The sequence below is a fragment of the Artemia franciscana genome, chromosome 20, assembly GCF_032884065.1.
Source record: "Artemia franciscana chromosome 20, ASM3288406v1, whole genome shotgun sequence".
NCBI lineage: Eukaryota > Metazoa > Arthropoda > Branchiopoda > Anostraca > Artemiidae > Artemia > Artemia franciscana.
Window position 1 is genome coordinate 37,384,336 of NC_088882.1, and position 14,628 is coordinate 37,398,963.

The 14,628-nt window shown below is 33.9% G+C and overlaps 1 protein-coding gene across 8 annotated transcripts in view; it reads left to right on the forward strand.

Moving 5' to 3' along the window:
* LOC136040209 (zinc finger protein 79-like) overlaps positions 1 to 14,628 on the forward strand; it is a 62,569-nt gene that overhangs the window by 22,047 nt on the left and 25,894 nt on the right. For 2 of the 8 annotated variants that reach the window (XM_065724385.1, XM_065724391.1), the window contains exon 1: positions 6,313 to 6,406. The exons of 2 other annotated variants lie outside the window; for them this stretch is intronic. The gene's annotated coding sequence lies outside the window, so the exon portion shown is untranslated. Of the gene's footprint in view, positions 1 to 6,094; positions 6,115 to 6,312; positions 6,407 to 6,902; positions 6,926 to 14,628 lie in introns of those variants that run through there. 4 more of the 8 variants (XM_065724384.1, XM_065724390.1, XM_065724387.1 and 1 more) reach the window with 3 other exon arrangements.

Below are 14,628 nucleotides of genomic sequence, written 5' to 3' on the forward strand. Positions count from 1 at the left end.
GCTGCACTTTTTAATGTTTTAATTTTTGCCTTAACGTCTGAGAGCAAAATAATAGGGAAATTGGAAAAGTGTAGATCGTAAATAGTATTAACAGAGAGGGGAAGGCAGTAACATATTACAATATTATGTTATATATAGTATATACAACATATAACATGTAGCATTACATATACGCGTTATATATAGCATATACGATACAACATATAACATGTTAACAATATTAAAAGAGGGGATCATAAGCAGTATTTATAGAGATGGGAGGGAGGCTTTGAATTATGGAGGAAAGAAATTTATTCAGATCATTGGCTGTAAATAGGGGCTCTTCTTGTAAATGGAAATCTATATTATTATGCATTTTCCCACAAATCTTGTTTATACTTTTGTACTGTTAATATTGTAGTGAACAATATTAAAGATATCTTACTGAAAAAATAACGCATTTAAGTATAATGTATACATGGAACCAGAGGCGCCATTTGGGGGGGGGGGTCAGGGGTTGGCAAATGCCCACCCCAGATTTTCCAGGGGGCCCAAGCTTCCACCACAAAGGGCTCTTTGCCGGCCATAATAATCCATTCTGTTCAATTGATTTGAAATTACTGCACGCCTATTAACCAAAGAGCGTAATAACTTGACGACCCTTGGGGTAATTACGCTATTTGCTATTAATTATTGTAAACTTTGAAAGTAGGTAAGATACATAATAAGATTCTCGAGTTCTGTCAAATGCCCATTTCCTAGATGAATACGCGGCACGAAGTGAGTCGGGGGGCCCAAGATGGAGTTTATGCCCACCCCAAGATTTGGTCCAAATGGCGCCTCTGCATGGAACGTTATGCTATTAGTTCTCAATGATTTCTACATAAAAGAAATCTGAGGGAAAACCATTTGTTTTGTCAATGTGTTAGGGTGTTATACATATATCCAGTGTCAACGTTCTCGTGTCAAACATTTATTAAGTGTAGATTCTTTGTTATTTCAAAATTATGTATGTTCATGTCATAGTCATCGAAAACACCATTCTGGTGAATTTGTTTTCCTATCTCAGCATATGACAACCCTTTTTAAAACTTCAGCAAATCTGAATTATGATTTAAAAAAAATGCAATTATGAAATAAGAAAGCACGGTCTTAAGAATTTTAATAAGATTAGTTTTTTTTACCCTGAAAAATCTTTTGGTTTAGCGTATGAGAAATTAGACAAGTAATGGTACCTTATGAAATGCAGTTTCCTTTAAAATCTTACATTCGAACTTACAGCATCTAATTTCACTGTGGTGCAATGCCGAAGACTGGATGAGGTCTTGAAACTGTTTTATGTAAGTTATCTACATTTCCACTTTTCTGCTTAACTTTTACTTTGGTCTTTTCGCTCTTGTTGCAATCAGTTGCCTTTTTTAAACTTATTGTATGTATTTTCAATATTGCTTTTATGTTTTTTTTTTATGACTGGTTCTTTTTTATTGTTAAATTTACTAAAAGCATTAACTTCAATCTTATTTAATGTAAAGAAACAAATCGTTTTTACTAACCTAAGTGAATCCACTGAACACAAATGATTTTTTTTTATTTTATTATTTTTGCTGATCGTCTGAAACATATTTTGATTAGTAAGAATGTTGGCAGTTTTGGTTCTATAGTTTGAACCCAGGAGAACGCCACATCAATCTTTCTAGGAAAGGTTGTCATAGTTTAAAGTGAAATTTTTTAACCTATCCCTAAGCTTATTGTTAATTCTTGAAGAAATTGTATTTATGCATTTCTAGAATATATTTGTGAGCTTTATTTCAACTTTAGTTGTATTTATGACAAACAGTTTTATTTCATATACAGTTTTATTTCATATATAGTTTCATTTTATTTCATAGTTCATAAATTCTTTATGAGAAAGTATTCTTCACATCTGTTTTTCCAGAGCGTCTTCAGAATAGAAGCCAGTAAAGGTTAATTTGTTATGCTTAACTCAAATATAGCTTATTTTGTGTCTTGATCTTGACTGTAGTAAGAATAACATATATGGTATTCGAAGATCTGCATGGGGCCCAGCCTAAAACATAATTGCCCAATATCTAATAAATGTTGGATTTGGAAAACAATCTTACCTCTGGTGTTTCTAAATATTCTAATTATTTATGGCTTCAGTTTCAGTTCGATAGTTCCTGGGGCTTTTTTCTTTATACAAATAACAAATCATCTTATTAGATAACTGACTCAAGGCTCTTGTAAGTTTTGGATTTCATTGTAAAATTGTCATTAAGATCCCACCCCTTTTTTGGGGAGTTTAACTCATTATTATACTTTTGGACCAATAAATTATTCACTAATTTCTTTTGATGTGTACCCTTGAAATTAATAAGTTATATACTTTGTCGGTGCATTAATTGTAAAAAAAACTGTTTAAATACAGTTTAGTTTTTTATGTCGTTCTTTACCTATGGTTTGTGATAATAAATTATTTGACCCAAAATATATAAACCTTTACGTTAACCGTTTATTTCTTATCGACTCCGTTAATCTTTGCTACTAACGTGTTACCGTTTTTCTTTTCTACCTCTGTTCATTTCATGTATAATATATTATGCCCTTTTTTACGGTTTTGGTTTTGTAATCTTTTAGGCAAAACTATGAAGTCTTTGGGCCAGGGAGATCTTAATGTACATTCAGTTTTCATTTTGTGGTGCTGGGTCCTATTTTTTTTTTCGTATAGACTCATTAAAAATGGAACTCAATAGCTCCAAAAGAAAGTTTCTCCCGTGAATCTAAGACATTAGAAGAACATTGCTTAAGCTAAGAAAAATAACGTTGCAAATTTTGATAATTTGTTTTGGACTTGCATCTTTGAGGCCCTGGCCAATTGGGAACCTATTATAGAAAAAAAAAATGCAAATTATCCCTATAAAGGGCAATAAACCTATTTTATGATGTATTCCAAACTTTGACCCTTAAACTTTTCCCTGGGTTAAGACGACCTAAATTAGTGACCAAGAGTAAATAGAATATTTTTTCGCTTCAAAATTGGGCAAATCTTTTTTTTTTACGTTTAAGACTTGTCGGTCGTATGAGGTAAACGAGCCCTCGTATATCAAATAATAAATTGGGGGAACGGGACCCTGAAAACAGGGATTAGAAGTTTTCTTTTTTTAGGAAAACCCAAAAATCAAGGGGGCCATAATTGTTGAAAAATGATTTGCCTTAAAATCGGACCAATATGATAGTCAATAAACTTCTCTTCTGAACAGACTATGACTTATGGTCTTAATTCCCTGAGGAAGTTGACCCAAATGCATATGAAAATTTATTTTCCGAGGCACTGTTTAATCTAAAAAATGGGTGAAAAGCAGAGCAATTTTAACTGGCTTTTAAATGTCAAATATTGTTGCTTTGGCAAAGGAGATCACATGTTTTCTGTGTAACCGTAAGATCTTTTGAGGGGTGGTGGTGGTAAGAAATAGGCTAAAAACCTTTAGTGTTTTATCAGTCTTAAGTTTAAAATTTTAATTCCTTTGACCAAGGAGCATATACTCCTTGGCCACCAACTTAAAAACGGTGTGCATGCAAGTCAACCTCGTTCAGCTCAACTTAGTTAATTGAGCCCTCAGTGACGCGGTCTTTTTTGATTTCAACGCCCTTGAACTAACTTTCTCTGCAATTCTACTGCCGTGCAATTTAACGCGGGACCTAAAACCTATAGTCAGATCTGACTTTTTGAGCTATGCTTTAGATTCTTAATCTATGCAAATGAAGTGTAATTACAAGTTGCGTTGAACTTAGTCTTGACTCCCGACTCCAAGTCTTAATTAGTGAAAAAAAACGTTTTACTATAAATCTAAAAAAAATAATTTTTACAGGAAGCAGCCAGAGCCTCAAAACAGGCTCTGTTTCAGTGATTTGCTCAAATTTATAAGGTCTTAAATAGGCAAAATGGGATATGGATGACAGCAACAGTTTTGAATACAATTGTCGCATTGGTTGTTTCTTTTTATTTGAGGTCTTTTTTCTGCATTTAGATGATAGTCCTCTTTTATGAAATCTTAATAATATAGCACAAAACAGTGGCTGATTCGACAACCTGACTGAATATTCAAATCTAGTCCAAAATTTAAAGTACAATTCAATGGTTTAGTCTAATGATGAAAACATGTTAAACTAGTTTCGCAATTAAATTATAACCTCTATTTATTAGTAAGTCAATGCAAATTTATTTGAAGACATTTTCTAAAAACGAATTCATATTAACACCTGAAACAAACAATTTGATTTTATTTTCTGAATTCGCGACCTCTGGTAGATTTAAATATCAGATTTGCCGCTTTTCTTTAAAAGAATTAATTTTTTTAGGTTTTTTTCTTGAAGATGAAACTACAAACGAACAAAAACTATCGCTTTTAAGTAGAGACAAAATATAGTTTTGACAAACTCTTCCGAATAAACTGGCTCATGATATTTTCCTGTATTTGTTGATTTCCAAAAAACTAGCTCTTTATTGATGCCTTTACTAAAAAAGACGCAACAAACACAGTATTAAAAGTTCAAGATATCCTTAAGTGGAAGAGACTCAAGTGATGTCCCCAAATGATGAGACAAAGGCGTACTGCAAGATGTGACTACCCATCAACCATCCTATCTGCTACAGACAAACCAGCCGATGCCCCCAATGACGATCCAAGAAATGAATCAAACCCTCTGTTTTCACCAAAGCGCCGCTACAAAGCCACTTCTGGAATTTAGCGAGACACCAACAATTGTGTACATGAGATACTGACTACTAAGAAATCCCGAAACTGAACCTGTTGGAGTAACTTCAAAATTAGATCTTCTTGAGACGCAAAGTAAGAGGAACAGAGATTTTTTGGAATAGATCTTTGTATCAAGTGGCCTGGGCATATTAGTGAACAAGAATAGCTTTTAGTTTTTCAAACATATATGTTCTGTATTAAATATCCTCCTTGACGACTAAGGTCCTTGCATCAGTCTTCCAGTGTATTGGTGCAGCTGAGGTTCCACTTGCCTCTCACTCAATTGGACTATATGTCAAAAACTATTGTCAATATGGTGTCAGATTTCTAAGTTGTTAAAAATAACCAGACTTCTTAAATATATAGATGGTGCTAATTCGAAATACATTTGAAGTAAAAAAGAACATGTGCTTAAGATCAGATTACTAACGCGCCGCAGGGCCGACGCAGGGACCTCAGTACATGGCTGCCAAATTGACACATTTTGTGTCAAAATGACACAATTTGATGTTGCGTGACACAATGACACATTCAGACGAAATGATGACACAATCGACGAAAATGACACATTTTTCAATAAAAAATGACACAATCGACAAAAATGACACATTTTACAAAAAAAATGACACATTTTTGTCATCCTAGTCTTGATTTTTAAATGGTAATAAAAGAAAAGTAAAATTTCAGTTTTCTACCTCCAGAAAAGCTACAAATTAATGGAAGGGAATAGCGCTACCTAACGGTGGCAGTAGTACACAAACAGTGCAGAATACAGGACAGATGCCATAACCGTATTTAAAATTTAAACCACGCAAAAAAAACAGCCATAGGTGGAAATTTCAAATCAAAATGCACGCTGAATATATGAACTTAATTGGCTTCTTGATTGAGTATTTGTTGTAGCCAACTGGTACGTACTTATTAGTAAAAATTAAACAGCATGCAGTTTATCAAAGCTGTATGCATAAGCAGCAACTCCCATTTTTAGAAGTACAGGAGGGGTATCCAACCTCGGACAAGATTACAAATTTCCAGAGATGTCCTTCCTTCAGAATAATCCATCTGGCCTAAAAAGGCACCAAAAATATGACAAAAATACTAGATTGAAGCTGGTTGAATGGCTTACATATTGAGTTAATAAAAAGCTTAGCCAATAAAGCCGATTACGTATAGAGCCGATTACGATTACGACGTCATACGAAAAGTCTATTTTCAATTTACGGTTGGAATTGATTGTCCCTAAAACTTTTATAAATGTAAAATTACCTCGTTGGCCGCCCAGACACAAATTCATAGTGTGTAATATTAATTTAATCGAATGTTTCTATTTCTTTCATGACGTCACAAAAAGGCCATGATCCCAAGATAATAGGATAAGGTTAAGTTTACTCCTTTTCGAACTGATTTGGAAAAGATTACATATTCAAACCTCTAAATAAAGATTTGACAATTAAATCTGATACCACTTGTAGCAAAAAAAATGACACATTTTGTGACACATTATGGAATCTGAGATGACACAAAAAGCACATTTTCGGAAAAAATATGACACACTCCTTAAAAAAAAATTGGCAGCCCTGCCTCAGTAGTCAAGAAGCGTTGTTAATCTAATACAATAAGAACAGATTACAATTGATTGTAGTTAATTACATTATTGGAGTAGCATCTAGGCAAGTTACTGTGCTTGTTTTTAGATTTGAAGCCTTAGAAGAATTTTTAGGTGTTAAAATTCTGTTTAATTGACTACTTGCTATCTTGGAAAGGGGTTGGGTTAGGAAAATGAAACTTTCAGGGAAGGGTCTACAGGCTAAAGTATGTCTCAGGAAGGTATTTTAAAGTACTCACCTCCACTCCTTCTCTCTCTAGAGGGCCCTGAAATTTGCCTACATGACAGGTCTATACCTATTGAAATTTTGACAAAACAACATTTTACCTTAATTTTCAGTTACTAGTTGCTTTTTCACTGCCTTTAGCTCTGAAAATGCAATTCCTGGTATCTGAGTAGAATTTTGAGCCATATCAATTTTTTTCAACGTTTAGAAAATGTATTTGCATATTTTAAAACTTTTTAAAATGGGATTGAGCAAAGTTATCAAGCTGAAAATAATTTTTTTGTATTTCAATTAAGCAGAAGATCTATTTTGCAAGGTTTTCACTTTTATAAGACACATTCTTAAAGATCATTGAAGGTAAGGGCCCTCTAGAGGGAGAAGAAGTAGAGCTAGGTACTTCAAAAAATCTTTCTGGGACATACTTTAGCCTGTAGACCCATCCCTGAAAGTTTCATTTTCCTAACCTAAACCCTTTCCAAGATAGCAAGAAGTCAATTAAATAGAATTTTACCATCTAGGCTACTTATGTAAGGGTTAGACTACTTTTTCCTGAAGGAAAAGGCACAATTCTGGATAATGCTTACAGAAATTCTAAGTAGCCTATTCACACATATCATTCCTAAAAGTACACCAGTTCATCTAATCCTTACAGCTTCCCTTCTGTGCATGCAGGGGCATCTCCTGGGGTGGGGGTCAGTTGCTCCTCTATAATGTTGAGGAAAAATTGTATATCCCATGCCCCTTAATTATCTAGAAATGGACCCCTCTTGCCCCTTAAAAAAGTGCTTGAGATCCACCCCTGCTTATGTGCAAATAAAACCTGAAGCTTATCCCATACTTAGATATGTATACTCTATGAATCTTCAAAAGCACAACTATTGGTGAAGTTTAAGAATAGCATTGGCTATTGGCTCTACAGAAAAAGACCTAAGCCTACTATAAAAAAAGTGTTTATTCTGAGTGATAACTATGCCCCTTGCTATTACTTGCCTTGTTTGGCTTTTTATGCTCAGTCCTCTCTTTTTATGTAGGCATAGACTATAGGCTACATTACAAACATAAAACAAAATTTTGTCATTAGATAGTGTAAGTCTAGGCATGGTCCAGTACATAAGGAAACATGTTAAAAAAAAACAATTCTTACTACATAATATGGAGATTAATCCTGGTTTACATATTTTGGAGAGGGAGAACCCTTATCTTCACTTTTTTCACTGTTATACAGATCAAATAACAAAATTCTGAAAAATAAACATGAATATGACTGCATTTCTGTTTGCAAGTAACCTATTTTCCTAGTTAAACACCATTAGTGCCACCTACCAAAAAATTATAATGGACCATTAGCCTACTGAAAATTTAGATTAAGCTAGGATAGATGAGGGTAAATACAGCAATGATTTGACACTACACTTTTGGAACCACTGTCAAAATTTTCTTTAAAAACAGGATAACTCTGCTTAGTCATGACTTTGAACACCATCTCTTAAAGCTATTGTCATATTTTGATACTTGCAAACATGAACACTGTATCCAGTACACCTAGATAAGAAAAAAATGGGCTACCAACAGTTTTTCTAGCTCTGTAATGTTCAAACTTTCATTACTTGGTTATTTTTATTTTTTTGCAAAAAAAGTTGGAATCAGCACCAATGCATAAAGATATATCTAATCTTCTCTCATGTGTAGCTGTGTTGGCTTTTTCTTGATAATATTAAATTAAATTGGCAGCTATTGTTATATTGATGAAACTATGCTCCAAGTGTTGAAAACTTGTGTCTGATGTATTAGAATACCATACCAACTAAAAATGTTCCTTCAGCAATATTCAAATGTATATGTTGGTTTCTATTATGAGATTAATTTCTTTTGAGAATATCTTATAGCAAGAAACCTTTTTAAAATTTTTGACAGACAGCAACAGGCCCTGTCAAAATATAGGTGACTTTACCTTACTTTAATTACCTTAATCCATCTGAGAGCTTTAAGGTCTTCCAGACCTGTAGTGCTCTTGAGTTGATGACTGACAGTCAAACCTCCACTGCTTCTTCTCCCACTCTTTGTCAAGTTGGTTTTTGAAGGATGGGATGGAGAGAGCACTGACAGTTGAATGTATCAGTTTATTCCAATGGTATATGCTCTTCTTGAAAAGAATGTTTGGTGAGTTTTAGATTGGGAGCTTGACTTTGGTAGCTTCTTGGAGTGTCCTCATGTGATGTGCTGACTGGTACTGTGTTGCTGACTTTTCATTCTGTAGCTTGTAAGTAAGCTTCATATTGCCGCACAAGCGTTGGTAAACCAGAGTGGGTAGTGTGAGGTACTTGAGGCAGTCCTCATGTGAGGTTGATGCTAGACTTCTTATGCATTTTGTTGCTCATCTCTGTACGTTTTCAATGAGCCTCAATTCTTGTTGATAAGAAGGACAAGAAAGACACATGCCAAAATTGAGATGAGGTCTGACAAGAGCCTTGTATAATTTTATAAATATGTAAATATTTGACTTGGTCAAAATTTCACTGAACCTGTATAACAGATGAGAAAAATTGGTGTTGAAGTTCAAGCATCCTCTAAAAAAATATATTTGTTGAATTCATGGGTACTTTCTCAACAATGAGAGATTTTGATGATTATTATTTGTAATAACATCTCACATTAATTTTTTTTTCATTGTAGTTTTACTGATTTGATACTAGGTACTAGATTTCCATCATCTTAGGAACTGCTGCTTGGCATCATACTATGTTCATATTTTTAAGCATAAATTTGAAGTACACCCTCTCTTAGTGAATTTTATTTATGTTTTCTTTCGAATATATCCCAAGCTATAAAATACAAAATGTTCTCTCTGTACCCATCCCTAATTACTGTGGAATTCCCAAAGGAACCTTGTTAGGAATACTATTATATGTGGTATTGATTAATGAAAGTAGTAAGGTTCCCTCAAAGGTATTGATAATGTAGATGACCTGCTGATCATTGAAGTATGTTATAGAACTATCAAAAATGACCCCATCAAATTCTACCCATTTTTAGGACAGAGCTAAGAATTTAAATGTGAAAGTAATTTTCACTAATGCCAATATAATGACCATAAACTTCTTAAAATTCTTGGAATCTACTTCCTATTTTTTAAACCCTATCCCACCCAAAATACTAATGGAATATATTAAATTCATCCAAAACTTCTAATAATCTTAAGTGGGACATGCATATTTCAAGAACTCTAGACTTTTCAGACAAAGGATAGTCAAAACTAATTTTTTTGAAAGTGGATTAAAATGGTGGGTTAATGTTGAAATGGCCAAATGTTGACAGTGCTTTTACTCTGAACAAAAAAGAACTCTTTGCTGGATGATTAAAGCTAATAGGAAGTAGCTATTCCAGATACTGTTTATAGAGAAACTTATATCACATATTATATTATTGAGACCGAGGCCACACAGTTACACTCCTTATTATTATGTAGTTTTATCCCTATACTTGAGGTAGTTTTTTCAGTTTTTTGCTTCCACTATCTGAATAGTGTTTTATACATTTTCACATTTAAAAAAAGTTGAAGAGAGACAAGGAAATAAAGTAAAAAGAATAGGCATGTCAAATTCGCCTGGATCTACCCACAAGTATTCCCCAAGTATATCAACACATTTTGAATTGGGTTCTGACTTACATAAAAAACAGGTAACTTTTTTGTTCTGTCAAATTTATAGGTGAAAATGCTTCAATTTCAAAAAATTGAAATTTTGTACCCTTCTCTGATAAAGCTTCAAACTTTTAATCACACAGATAGATTTGTAGATATTTTTCTTACATACTGAAACCCTTTTCAAACAAAAAGTCTTTAAGTTAAGCCTTTTATTTAGGAAAAGTGTTTTTTTTACAAAAACTGGCAAATCATTGGCACCTTTACCCTAGTTGGATTAGATTGTTAATGTGATATGTAAATAACAATTTCAAGAAGCATGAGAGTTTTTGAGACATTTAGTGGGACAGGACTGGGGATGAATTTTCAAAATGCAAACAAAGCCAAAAAAATGAGCATGAGATTAGTAATCTAAAATGTCTCTCTGTTTGTTCTAGCAGATCTTCATTAGGAAAAATGCTATTCTTAATCTTTTCCAAACTCCTTTTTTCTTAATTCAATTCAATTTACTTATAACCCATCTTTTACAAAAAGAGGGCAAAATGCCCTTAAGATGGAGTAATAAGAGAAATAAAAAAAGAAAAAAAGCTATAAATAAATACAAATCAATAACAACAGACTATGAAAAAATAATACTGACCAAGGATGGTATGCTATCGATATAGAAGAACAGAAATAATGTAGCCTTCTCAATAACATATATAGGCAAAACTAGACATAATTTATTCATTAAGTAACTATTTATAATCCAAGAAGGGTAAATGAGAAGCAATTGAGCATAACAAAATATACTCTACAAACAGATTGTTTCTGAGGCTCATTAAAAAACTGCCAAACCTGACAAAAAGAAAGGATATGAGTTACAACTAGCCTATTAAAAATGTTGAAAGATTTGATTTATCTATGTGTTTAATATTAGATACAATTGAAACATATAATTCTCAAGGGATAATCTAAGCAGAGTATGCAGCACTATGGGACATAATGAAACGTCTGCAAACTCTATCTTATGGATAATGCTGTAAAATTACCATAAAATAAAAGGTTGGTAAAAATCAGTATAATATGGTAATTTTGAACTGTGTCAAATCTTTTTTTTGTCAAATCCTAGATCAGATTGAGGTAAATACCAAAGTTCTAGTAATCAAGGACCACTTAAACATCAACAAAAAAAAAACAAAACAAAAAACTAGAGATCATGGAACGGTGAATCAACTATGGATGGTGTAACATGAAACTGAACCTAATACAGTTTTCAAACGAACAGAAATTATTCCGTATATAAAAAGGGTCGACCCCTCCTCAACGCCTGGCTCTTTGCGCTAGAGTTTGACTCTTTCTCACAACTCCACTTTTTAAAACAATAAAAAACTTTAGCGTAAAGAGCGAGGCGTTGAGGAGGGATTAACCCTTTTTATATACGGAAAAATTTCTGTTCGTTTTAAGTTTTAATGTCGCTCCTTACTTGCAGTTAAAAAAAAACTTTTTTTAAATTTAGTTTCTGAAAGTTTTTTAATTAATGCATGTTTTGATTTTGGCTCTCCAAAATCAAATTTATTTTAACAAATAATTAAAATGAAATTTATAAATTAATTTTTTTGAATAAATGGCTTTCTCATAGTTTTATTGGAAGATTTCAAGAAAAAAGGAGCGAGGTAGGAGGCCAGAGTTGCCCTCCAATTTTTTGATTACTTAAAAAGGCAACTAGAACTTCTAATTTTTTACGAACGTTTTCATTAGTAAAAAAAATTTACGGAACTTACTCAACGAACTTCTATATTCGTACATTTTTATTGCATATATGAGGGGGTTCACCCCCTCGTCAATACCTCGCTCTTTACACTAAAGCTTAAACTTTGTACCAATTCCTTAAGAATGACCCATGAATCACAAAGGCCGTAGAATAAATAGTTGAAATTATTAACAATACTTTAGCGTGAAGAGCGAGGTATTACGAGGAAGTCAACCCCTCATATGCGTAATAATTTCTTCTAGTTTTAAGTTTTAATGGTGCTCCTTACTTTCAGTTGAAGAAACTATTCATATTTATTTTTTCATTGTTTTTTTTTAAATAATGCTAGAAAATCCTGCGCCCCCTTCATTGAAATTATCTTGCCCCATGACAAGTTCCTCCATGGAAAGATCCTCCCATGTAGGCCCCCCTCAACTTCTCCCCCCACCAAACCAAAACAATCCCCCTGAAAACGTTGGTACACTTCCCAATAACCATTACTATATGTAAACACAGGTCAAAGTTTTTAACTTGCAGCCCCTCCCACGGTGACTTTGGGGGAGTAAGTCCTCCCCAAAGATTTAGTTATAAGGTTTTTCAATTATGGTGAATAAAATGGCCATCTCAGAATTTTTATCCGGAGACCTTAAGGAAAAAATGAGCGTTGGAGGGGGCCTAGGTGCCCTCGAATTTATTTAGTCACTTAAAAACGGCACTAGAACTTCCAATTTCCGTTAGTATGAGCCCTTACATGACATTCTAGAACCGCTGGGTCGATACGATCACCACTAAAAAAAAAAAACCATGATTTATTTTCTGGCAAAAAAAAAATCAAAATTCCACATTTTTGTAAGTAGGAACTTGAAACTTAGTGTCCTCTGATACGCTGAATTTGACGGTGAGATTTTCGATAAGATTCTATGACTTTTAGGGGATGTCTCCCCCTATTTTATAAAATAAGGCAAAGTTTATCAGGCTCTTAACTTTTGATAGGTACGACTAAACTTGATGAAACTTATATATTTAAAATCTCCATAAAAATTCAATTCTTTTGATGTAATCAAAAGATTCTTGGTATAAAAATTCCATTTTTAGGGTTTCGGTTACTATTGAGCCGGGTCGCTCCTTAGTACAGTTTGTTACCACGAACTGTTTGAAAGGTCATACAGCTCAAATGTTTTATTATTATTCTTTCTTTTTTTCAGAGGCACTTCATATGGAAGGGGTGTTCCAATAAGCTACGGGAGGAGCTCACTCAATTAGAAATAAGAAGTTCTAGGGCCCTTTTTAAGAGTCAAAATTGATCAGAGGGTAACTAGCCCCCCCCCCCCCTTTTTTCCCCTTAATGCATCCGATGAAATTTTGAGATAGCCATTTTGTTAAAATAGCTCAAAGCTTACATAACAAAACCCCAGGGTTGACCCAACCCCTCAGGGCCCGAGGGCAGGCGTTGTAAGTTATGCCTTGGGGGCATATAAGGTTCTTATAGAAGGGATGCTCGGTTCTTATAGAAGGGATGCTCTCACAGGGCTCATTCAATTGGAAATTGAAAGTTTTGATTCCCTTTTCAAGGATCAATGGAGATCAAAAGACAGCTAGACCCCACCCCCATGCCCATTTCCCTAAGCCCATCCAGATTTTTTTAAGATAGCCATTTCGCTGAAAATAGTTCAAACATCAAAGAAAAAACAAACTCCGGGGTCAACACGAATCCCCACAGCCCGGGGGCAAATGTTTCAATATATACTCAGGGGGCAATATAAGGTTTTTATGTAAGGGGGGTCGTACAAACTTCAGAGGGGGGCTAATTTGATTTGAAATCTAAAATTCTAGTTACCATTATATGAATAAAAAAGAATCTGAGGACATCTAACCCCCCCCCCCCCGCCACATACACACACTATTTTCCCCAAATGCATCTGATCAAAATTTTTAGATTGCCAGTTTGTTTGAAATAGTTCAACGATTAGATTTAAAAAAAAGCTTCAGGGTTAACATAGCCCTCACGCCTAAAGCCCTGTGGAAGGGTTGTAACTTCAGCCTGGGGGACATATAAGTTTTTTTTATGAAATAAGTGGTCGTATAAACTTCCGGAGGGGACTCAAATGACTAGAAATTGGAAGTTATAATTTCCTTTCTAAGAGTCAAAAGTGATCTGATAGCAGCTAAGCCCTCTTTTCCCCAAATATGGAAAGATACATTTTTTTTATACATTCATTTTGTTAAAAATAGACCGAATATCATATTAAAAAACCCAGGGATAATACAGAACCTGGGGGCAATGTTGTAAATTATGCCCCGGGGCATAGGTTTATATGGGGGCTCATTCGATTGTATATTGGAATTTATAGTGCACTTTTTACGAAAAGATACTCAAGAGGAGTGTCTTTTCTCCTCGCGTGGAGTTCACTAAAGAAGGTTAGATTTTGTTGTTGTTTTTTCTTTGTTTTTTTTTCTCTTTCTTATTTTTTTTAGCGCTGAGGACGATCTTGGCGGAGGTCCTTGTCGAATTATTTGCTTGATTTTCATTTTCATATTTTGCTAATGACTGACAAAATCCCCGTTTTTCACCTATTTGATTTTTTTTTCTTTTATATTTCCTTTCTTGTTTTCATACGTAAAGTTGTAGTTTCCTTTATAAGGGTGAAAATTAATATGATGGCAACTAGCCCCCCCCCCAACTGTCTT